Source organism: Marmota marmota, unplaced genomic scaffold, assembly GCF_001458135.2.
Source record: "Marmota marmota marmota unplaced genomic scaffold, marMar, whole genome shotgun sequence".
Taxonomy (NCBI): domain Eukaryota; kingdom Metazoa; phylum Chordata; class Mammalia; order Rodentia; family Sciuridae; genus Marmota; species Marmota marmota.
The window spans coordinates 14,003,931-14,014,355 of NW_026000249.1; the positions used below are offsets into that span (position 1 = coordinate 14,003,931).

The 10,425-nt window shown below is 39.4% G+C and overlaps 1 long non-coding RNA gene across 1 annotated transcript; it reads left to right on the forward strand.

Annotated features, from left to right (window-relative positions):
* Positions 1-572: 572 nt before the first annotated feature.
* LOC125614132 lies at positions 573-10,166 on the forward strand. The gene is made up of 3 exons (XR_007344778.1): positions 573-797; positions 7,123-7,234; positions 7,832-10,166. It is a non-coding gene; the product is annotated as an uncharacterized LOC125614132 (long non-coding RNA).
* Positions 10,167-10,425: the final 259 nt, after the last annotated feature.

Genomic DNA, 10,425 nt, shown 5'->3' on the forward strand with positions numbered 1-10,425 from the left:
TTATTCTGCTGCAGCCGGACTGCGGCACAAATTGATGACTGGAATGGCCTCTAGGACACCAGCATGGGAAAGATAGTGGTAAAGAGGGCTCTTACATCCATAGTACTTGGGAGGCCAGAGGCCACAGGAACTTTTAGTTCTCCTGTCCACCTTAACCTGGGGAATTTTTAATTTTTTAAATTGTTCTAATTAGTTATACATGACAATAGAATGCATTTTGACACAGTGTACACAAATGGAGCACAACTTCTCCTTCCTCTGGTTGGACATGATGCAGAGTCACACTGGTAGTGTGTGTGTGTGTGTATATATATATATATATATATATATATATATAAAATAATGTCTGTCTCATTCCATTTTCCTTTCCCTTCCACATCCCCTCCCCTCCCCTCATTCCTCTCTGTACAATCTAAACTCCCTTCATTCTCCCCTCCCCATTATGGATCAACATCCACTTATGAGAGAAAACATTCAGCCTTTGGTTTTTTGGGATTTGCTTATTTCACTTAGCATGATATTCTATAGCTCCATTCATTTATCTGCAAATGCTGTATTTTCATTCTTCTTTAAGGTGGAGTAATATTCCATTCTTTATCCATTCATCTGTTGAAGAGCATTTAAATCTGAGGTTCTTAAGAACCCACAAATATGTAAATTTGGGACTGACTGGTGACTGGAATGGCTTCCAATTCAGTTCTTTGATTGAAAAACAGTGAGCAGTCAGAAGAACCCTTGGTGTACAAGCATGGGAAGAAGGATGGTGGCTGAAGACGCTATTTCTTCTGCAGAATGTGGTATGTTGTTAGCAGGAAGGGCTGTTGGCTTCCCACCATGGAAAGCATGTATGTTGGCCAGAAAGGTCTCTAATTTCCAAAGTACATCAGAAGGCTGATGGCCATTTGGCTCTCAGTTCCTCAGTCCCAAGCAGGCTGGAGGCCAAAATGACCTCTAGAACCCTAGTCAGTGGCCATGTTTGTGACTGGAGAGGCCACTCCAGCCCCTCTCCTTGTTAACTAGTGAGGTAGAAGGGTGGTGGTCCGAAGGGGTCTTATGCCCTTTGTATACCTGTAGTTTGAGGCCAGAAGAGTCCTCAGTTCCCCAGAAGACAAGACTCATGTGGTAGTCAAAAGGGTTCTCATTTCCAGAGCATTTGCCCCACCAATGGCCAGTTTTCTCAAGTTTACAGGCAGGTTGGGGGTTGTGATAATCAGAAGAACACTAGATGCAGCCATGTTCCCTTGGGACACTAGCATGCAGGTAGGATGGTAACAAAAATGAGTCCTGTTTCCTCAAAATGTATTTGATATAAAATCACAAAGAGTCCTCAGCTCTACAGCACAGAAGAAAGATATGGTGTCCATAATGGCTGGCAGTTGAACAGACATGGGCAGGGCAATTTCAAGAATTCCCCACTGTTTCCTAGCATGCAGGGAGACTGAAAGCCCAAATGACTTGTGAAACCCTGTAAGGGAGTGAGACTGGTGAGTGGAAGGCCCTCTGGGATACCAGTGTACTGGGAAAATGTTTACCAAAAGGATCTGTCTCCCACTTCAATCTGGAGGCCTAAGGGTAAAAGGCTTTTTAGATCCCATTTCTCCTCCCCACCCCTCTCTGGTACTGGGGATTGAATCCAGGGGTGCTTTACCACTGAACTACGTCACCAGCCCTTTTTATTTTATTTTGACACGAGGTCTCACTAAGTTGCTGAGGCTGGCCTCAAGTTTGTAAGCTTGTGATTCTCTTGCCTTAGTCTCCTGAATCACAGGGATTATAGGCATGTGCCACTATGCTGGGATTACTTCTCATTTCTATATTAGGTTGAGGCCTAATATATATATTTGAGGATCCTCAAATAGGTGGATTTCTGGAAGGGCCTGGGAATGGGTTCTCCAGATGACAAGCAGTGGATAGCCAGAGAGTAATTGGTACACTAGCATACTAGAAGACAGTGGCCAAGAGGACTTTCATTTCCATAGCATGTGGGCGGGCTGTAGGCTTCCCACTGTGCAAAGCCTGTAAGTCAGCCAAAAAGGCTCTCATTTCCACAGCAAGTTGAACACTAAAGGCTGGTTGGCCCTTGGTTTCCCAGAACTGATGCAAGTTGGGGCCAAAATGACCCAGAGAACCCTAGTGGATGGATGTGTTTGTAACTTCTCTCATTACCCAGTGAAAGAGAAGAATGGCAGCCCAAAGGATTTTCATGTCCATGGTATATCTGTGGCCTTACTCCCTACTGCATAAGGCTGATGGCTGCTTGGTCTTCTATTCCCCCGCATGCAGCAGTCTGGGGGCCAAAATGACATGAAGACCTTGAGTGGGCAAGTAGGCTAGTTGACCTCATGGGATTGGGGGTGCTGGCAATTTTTCTTATTAATTCATAGATCTTCATACAAAAAAATCAAATTTGAATCTAATGGGGAGGGCAGAACATCCCCTGATATCATGATCTTTTATCTGGATACATTGATTTGATGATAATTCATTTTTTTTTCTCTTTAGGGAGAGGGTGAGCATGGTGTCCCTGTCTAAGATGAAGAATGAAATGGATATTTGATAGCTAGAGGGGAGGAATATAGCAGGACTACTAATTTTCTTTACTTATTCCCTTCTTCCTTGGAACTTCCCTGGCAGTCAAGTGTAGTGATATAACTAAGTTCTGGCCAACCAAATTTGAGTGGATGTGATGAAAACCACACCCAGGTCTGGCTCCTTATAAATCTCTCATGTGCCATCTTCTCTCTTTTTCCATCCATAGTTAAGTGGAGAGGACTTCATAGACATAAAGAAGGGCAGATCCATAAGATGCAAGAAACCTGACCCTTTGAATGACTGTGTAGAATAGGACCACACCCCTCTCCTGGCCCAAACACAGTTTCTTTATTGCACAAACGACTTAAGCAAGAGATGAACTTTTATTTAGTTAAGCTACTGAAATTTCAGAAGTAATCTCCTATTACAGTGTTATGGTTTAGATATGAGGTGTTCCCCAAAAGCTCATGTGTGAGACAATGCAAGAAAGCTTAGAAGTAAAATGATTGGGTTATGAGAGCCTTAACATAATCAGTGAATTTATCCTCTGATAGGAATTAACTGGGTGGTAACTGTACGTGGGTAGGGTGTGGTTGGAGGAGATGGGTCATTGGGGTCGTGCCTTTGGAGTATATATTTTGTGGTGAGGGGAGTCTCTTTCTTTCTCTCTCTTTGCTTCCTGGTGCCATGTTCCAAGCTGCTTTCCTCCAGCACACACTTCTGCCATGATGTTGTGCCTCACCTTGGTAGTAATGGAACTGGCTTCTGGGACTAAGACCTCTGAAACTGTGAGCCCCCAAATAAACTTTTCCTCCTCTAATTGTTCTTGCCAGGTCTTTTGGTCACAGCTGAAAAAGCTGACTAAAATAAACATCTAGTATTCTTAACTAAACGACTTGGCATTTAGAACCAGCTGAATTCTCTGAACCCATTTTAAGTCCAAGGGTCCTAGTTGTTGGATGTGAAGTTTGGATGATCAGTATCACACTGCTGAACTTCAGCCTTAGCCTTTATTGTTGATTTCAGCTTTGTCAGTCTTTTCCTGGAGCAATACCTTCTGTGCATCTAACTTAAAATAAGATCTTGGACCTACGCTGCTAACTGTCAGGCAGAGAGCATGTTCAGCTAGATATTTTAAAAAAACCTCAGGGCTTGTCAAAAGGAAAGACTGTTTTCTTATTCTTGTTAAAGTCTGTCCCCCAACCCTTCATTTCTTCATGCACTGTGAATCAAAGTAAATAAGACAAAATTGATCTTTGGCATCATAGAGATTACAGTATGCTGTGGAGACATGAAACAGGTGACTTCACAAATATTTATTGGTAGTACTTGGGATGTTTTATAAAGGAGATGTACTTTGTGCTATGAAAATAAACACCAGCAGGAGATGACATATTGTGGGGGTCAGGGAAGACTTCTTTAAGGAAGTGAGATCTGAGGGATGAACAAGAATTATCGACAATGTTTTCTCAGACCAGAAATTCTAACATTTGTGTGTGCATCAGAATCACCTGAAGTGCTTCTAAAATGCCAGATGGTGGGCCCCACCCCAGAGTTTCTAATTTGGTAAGCTGGTGGAGCTGATGATTTATATTTCTAATCTTTTCCAGGTGATACTGACCCTCTGTTCAGGGACCATACTCTGAGAACCACTGTTTTGGGCCTTATCTTCCAATAGCATAGTGCTGAAAGTTGGAGCACAGTATTGAAAGCAAGTTGTAGGTCAGCTGAGAAATTGCTCTCCTTAGCTGTCAGGGGAAGCCAGGCTTAGGGACTGGAGCAGAATTAAAAAAATTCTAGCTATGTGTGATCTCATGGAATTCCTCCAGAATGTGCTACAAGCACATACTTTTTACTTATCTACTGTGATTGTGAAACTACTAGTTTGGGAAGGACTAACCTGGTTACATGGGTAGGGGTAGGTAAATATTAGGTAGAGAAAGTTGTTTGAAGGCTTTGCATCAGAAAAGAGTGCTGTATCTTCACAGAACTGAGAGAAAGCCAGTGAGGCTGTAAAGGAGAAGGTCTAGGGAAGATGGTAGAGGACTACAGGGTCTGATCATAAAGGCCTTAGAGAACTTCCTTAAGTATGGCTATTGAAGAACTTTAAGCCAGGGAATGTATTAGAAGAGTGCAAGTGTGCAGGTGGGAATAACAATTGCGAAACTACTGCATAATCTAGGATAGAAATGTTATGGTCCAACATGGGTAAGTAGAGATGAAGGCATTGAAAGGATGTCTTGGAGGTTAATCAACAGAACTTGGTGATGGTAAGATGTAGAGGGTGAAGGATGTCAGAGATTTTGATATTATTTGCAACTGTCTAGCTTAAAATGGTTGTTTTTTGAGGTGAACCACACTGATGGTCAAATTTGGGAAAAAGAGCATATTTTCCTGAAAGCCAAGGCAAGAGGACATTCTCTCTTCCATGCTCTGTGGTATCCCACATTCCAGTGCCTCTAGGTTGATGTAAATCCGATCCTGGTAGGTATTATTTTAGGAAATGTCCATGGTAAAAAAAAATGTTCATGCTATGATCTATTTCTCTTTAATTTAGAGGAAAGAACTTCAAGACTTTGAAAGCTTGCCTATATTTGTATGTAAAGTCCTATAAACATTGTCATGAGTTCCTTTCTTCCATTGTCCAAGCTCCACTAAATTTATTTTTGTTTTGAGGCAGGATTTCATTGTGTTACCTAGACTGGTCTTGAACTCTTGGGCTGAAGGGATCCCTCTGTCTCAGCCTCCCCAGTAGTTGGGATTATAAGGCATGAGCCATCATGCCTGGATAACATTAACTTTATAATTTAAAAAGTCTTGTTTTAGTCTTGGGTTTAATTTGGTTTGACCCAGAGAGATAGGAAATTCAATTCTCATAAAAGGGTTATTGTCCCACAAAAAACTGCAGGATTCGTTTCAAAGACTTCTTTCAGCTAGGGAAATTGGCTTGAGTTAAAACTGAAGTAATAAGGTGAATGGTATATCAAAAAGAGTCAGGAATTTCTCAAGTCTATTGTATAGGATTCTGTTATGTTTTAGTAAAAAGTACATTTTTTAAGTATACTTTTAGAGCAAGGAATGAGGAAATTTTACTGTCTGGTCTTAGGTAAATCAATAATCTTCATTTTTGTTTATTTTTTGCTATCAGGGATTGAACCCAGGGGCACTTAATTACTGACCTACATCCTTAGACCTTTTTATTTTTTTTTTTTATTTTGAGATAGAATCTGACTAAGTTGCTTAGTGCCTCATCTAATTGCTGAGGCTAGCCTTGATTCTGAAATCCTCCTGCCTTAGCTTCTTGAGTCACTAGGATTACAGGTGTGCACCACCACATCCGGCTGAAATCAATGATCATTGTTTTAGCTGTCACTAGGGATGGCAATATCTTTACTCACACTGAATGGATAAAAAAATGTAAGTACATGAAAGTAATTTAAAATATTAAAATATCAGTTTGGCATGGTGGTATACACCCATAGTCCCAGCTGCTTGGAGGTAGGAGGATGGCTTGAGCCCAGGAGTTTAAGGCCAAACTGGGAGATCTTATCTCAAACAAACAAAAATGGGTGAGGGGTATAACTCAGTGGTAGAGTGCTTGTCTAGTATGTCGTTAATTTCTGAGTACCATAGAAAGTTAAAATAGCAATATGAAATATCAACATAAAGTATCAATATAAAGAGTTGATATGAAGTGTCAATATAGTATAGCAATATGAGGTTTAATTAATGTTCTAGAACTTGAGAACCCTCAACACAGAAATTCATAAATGATGTTACTCAATACTTGCTCATATGTTAGTGATGTGAAAGCATTTTAATAAACTATATAATTTATTGTTCAAGCCAGAACACTTTCCAGTGAAAAGTAGTGTGCTTTTTTAAAATAGTTATTCCAGGATAACAGGCAAAACTCAGGGCTCTGCTGGGTAAACTGGGACACATGATCACCCCAGGCAGAGGTAACATGTCACTGGATATATAATCACATTATCATGTGGTGTGGTAACATAAGATCTGCATATACAAAATGATATTTTCCCTAAAACTCTTTCTTTTGGATATGGTATAATGACATCTTAGATCTGCAAATAGAAATCCCCGGCTGAGAGAAAGAAAAGAAAATAGTAAGTATAAAACTTACCATCTCCAGTTCCCTTCCTGGCTTTTAAAGTGCATTTAGAAATTCATCAGAAGGAATTGCTTTGGTCTAGCCTTCTTAACCTTAACCAGGTAATTTGGGTTTAAACTCTTAGAGAAGAAGACTATTATAGGTGAAAAGAACACTGGACAAGTCTTCCCTGAAAAAAAAAAAGAAAATATTAACTAGTGGAATTAGTACGCAAAAGATGGTAGGTTTAGTAGCATCATATCTCAGGCAAACTAATGTACAATGCATTTATATTCTCATGAAAGTAGATGAGATTCAATGGTATGCACAGAATTTGAATGTTTCAAATGACTCATTTGGAGCATGGCTACAAGCTCTATCTAGCCCCTTTAGGCCAGAATGATTTGGGGAATGGCAGGTAAGATTAACAGGACAATAATTTACATATGTTTTTGTTTTGTGTTTTTTATCTTCTCAAGTTTGAGGTGGGTTTCACATGTTTGCTAGAAGTCTTGCTGGAATGTGAATCACGGTGGCAGCTGATGTACTATTAGAAGACACTGCTACAGATGGACAGTTCTCAGTAATCAGGTAAGTAGGCAAGCTGGCCTTTGTTCTCTGCATAATCTGAAGTGCTCTCTGATCTGCAGCACAGCACATGAAAAGCAGCACATCTGAATTGACAAAGAGATCTTTATTTCTCTTCCATAATGTGCAGAGAAAAGATAGAAAGAGAATCGGAGTGTAAATTTATTTCTTTGGGAGTGTGCACTATCAGTTTGAGTGAAGGAAATGCTAATGGAAGTTATGTTCCTGCTTCGAGGCTGCATTTCCTGTCTCACATTGTATTATGTTTTATGCTGGGTCCAGAAGTACAGCCTCCCACTCAGTGGGCTGGGGTGGAGCAGCAAAAAGTACAGCTGCTTGGGAGAGAAGATGAATTGTCTTCACTCTAGTTCTGCCCTTGACTAAAAGGAATATTGTTCCTAGCTGGGTAGGATTATAGTTTTAGTATTCTGAAAATCTGCATAGAAAGAGATCACTGAAGACATGATAAAATGATTAACATGCTAACCTTTTGAGTTTTGTGAAAGAAATTTGCTGTCTAAATACTGTCTTTGGATAAATTGTATTAGTTTAGCATTTATTTATTTCCTGTACCAAAATTCTGTGTTCTTCTATATATAGGTGCCTCTGCTGAAATCAATGGAAAAACATCTTGGGCACATTCAGATACTGACTTTGGGGCTGGCAAAATAGTAGAGTCACTATCACCATTTAATGTCAGTTTAGTAATGGAACAGCAGAAAAACAATCCTTGCTTCGTTGTGGTACTTTGGAATTTATTGTAACTACCCTAATTTGTGATCATGATAATTGCTCTATTCAGGATGGTAGCATTTTATTATTTATATGTCCTGTGTGGTGATTCTTACACCAAATGATGGAGGCCTACTTACTACTACTACTGGTACATTTTTTTTTCCTATGGTGCTAGGGATTAAACTGCTGAGCTGCATCCCCAGCTATTACTTGTTTAAATTGAAGTTGTAAGGCTCTAGCGTTCATACTGTGCAAAACAAAATTTTTTGAAACTCCTTTGTTCAAACTTCCAAGTCTCTTCAATTAGTTGAATGAGAAATAAGCACATAAAGTTATGAAAGCATTACTTCCTTCCCTTTCCTCTCTTTTCCTTTCATAGCATTGGAGATTGAATCCAGGGCCTCACACATGCTAGGCAAACACTCAACCACTGATCTACTTTTCCCAGCCTCTGTTTTATTTTCTTTGCTGACATAGGGTCTCACCATGTTGCTCAGGACAGTCTTGAATTCCTGGTCTCAAGTGATCCTCCAGCCTCAGATTCCCAAGAAGCTGGGACTATAGTCATATACCAGTATGTCCAGGGAGCATAACTTTTCATTTAGCCTTCCAGTCTTATGTTGGTTTATTTATTTTTTTAATATTTATTTTTTAGTTATCAGCAGACACAACATCTTTGTTTGTATGTGGTGCTGAGGATCGAACCCGGGCCGCATGCATGCCAGGCGAGCACGCTACTGCTTGAGCCACATCCCCAGCCCTCTTATGTTGGTTTAAAGATGTTTCACATCAGATACCTGCAGCAGTTTAGCGCAACTCCTCAAGAACTTGGTCAAATCCAGATGTGGTATTTATAGTGGAGAAACCACATCTGGGAGTATGGAGTGTGGAAGAACATCTCTGAGCCAGAGTATATTATATAGTGTCTAGGTATTTGACAAGTAAGCATTGCATTTATCATTTGAATCATGTATTTTCTAGGCTCTGATAATGCAAGAGAGGAAGTTGGATCATCCTGTTCAATACAGGGTTGTCAGTTAAAGTGCATCTCTTTCCTAATCCAGCCTTTGGTGGTGCTTTGGAGGTCTGAGCAGTGAGCAGCAGTTCATGGGAAACATGGGAAGGTTTAAAGCTATTTGTCCTTCAGCAAAGACATATTTTTTTGTTTTTATTTTCTGTATAGAACATTCAGCACATATTTATGAGAATCTTATTCGATATTCAGACACACAAATTTCTAGCAGATGACTCTTTTATGTCTGATATTAGATGTGGAGGGGTCAAAGTGAACCATGAAGGACTTAGTTCAGTTCTTGGGGCTTCCATTTCCTCCTGCCTTCTTTGGAAATTATTTCCTGGTGTTCTATTTTTGTATCTTGACAAATAGCAAAAACATGGAGGAAAACCCCAGAAGTAGCTTGTGGTTAAGTTTCAAGTTTTTTGGCTCTTCTCCAAATGCTCGAGAGCTTCATTTGTGTTCACATATAAGAAAAGCCAAGCCAGATCTCCTAATAATGCTTTATTTAGTGCTTAAACTTTAATTGCTGGGTATAAATGATAGCATTAGGAACCGATATCAATACTAATGCCACCTATATTATTATTTACTTGGCTGAAAACTAAGCTTGTTGAAATATATCTATTAACACTGCATCCCAGAACCACACATTTAAAGCTTAATTCTGTTGCTGTTCATGAATTCTCAGTATACTACGGTGTCGGGGCTTCCTAGCTTGAGATAAGTTCATTCTGAAATTGAAATGATGGAGTAAGTGTGTCAGGGCATTTTTTTTTCAGGTCACAAAAACAAGCTGGTTTATTCAAAGGATGAAGCACTCTTTGTGGAATTCTAGCCCCTTTAGCTAACAAACAGTTAAATTCGGCATTTATGATGTATAAACTTTGCTCCTTAGCATTAAAATGTACCTTATTCATTCCGTAGATTTCTCTTTCAACCATGGCTATTGTTTGTCACTAACAGCTAGCTTTTGTGAAGTTAATAAATGTGCATAATAAGGACATAAAGGTATGGAGAAGTAATACTGTAATCCTTTTGTTTGGATAATCAGTCTAATGTATGCAAATTAAACCTTATTAGTACTAGGGTTTTGTGTCTGCTTATCAAAATGTGCCATTTTCATGAAAATTGGAAGTCCATTATATAAAGTTATTATTAACAATCATTTAGGAATTATATACGGTATGCAAATTAAAGTTGATTACAACTAATTAAGGGCTTTCTTTGTTATTTGACCTTGTCTGCTTTTTATGTAAATATGTTTCTTTTGGTCTGGCATATTTTTAGACTCAGAAAAGTATATTAAGACAAGTTACATTATGTATTTTTTAATATATCTTTGTGTTGCCATTGTCTGTGCCCCTCATTTTACAGAGGCACATATGATATGCTAGAGCCATGCATCTCGCTGTTTGGAGATGGTTCTCTAGGTGAGTAGAAT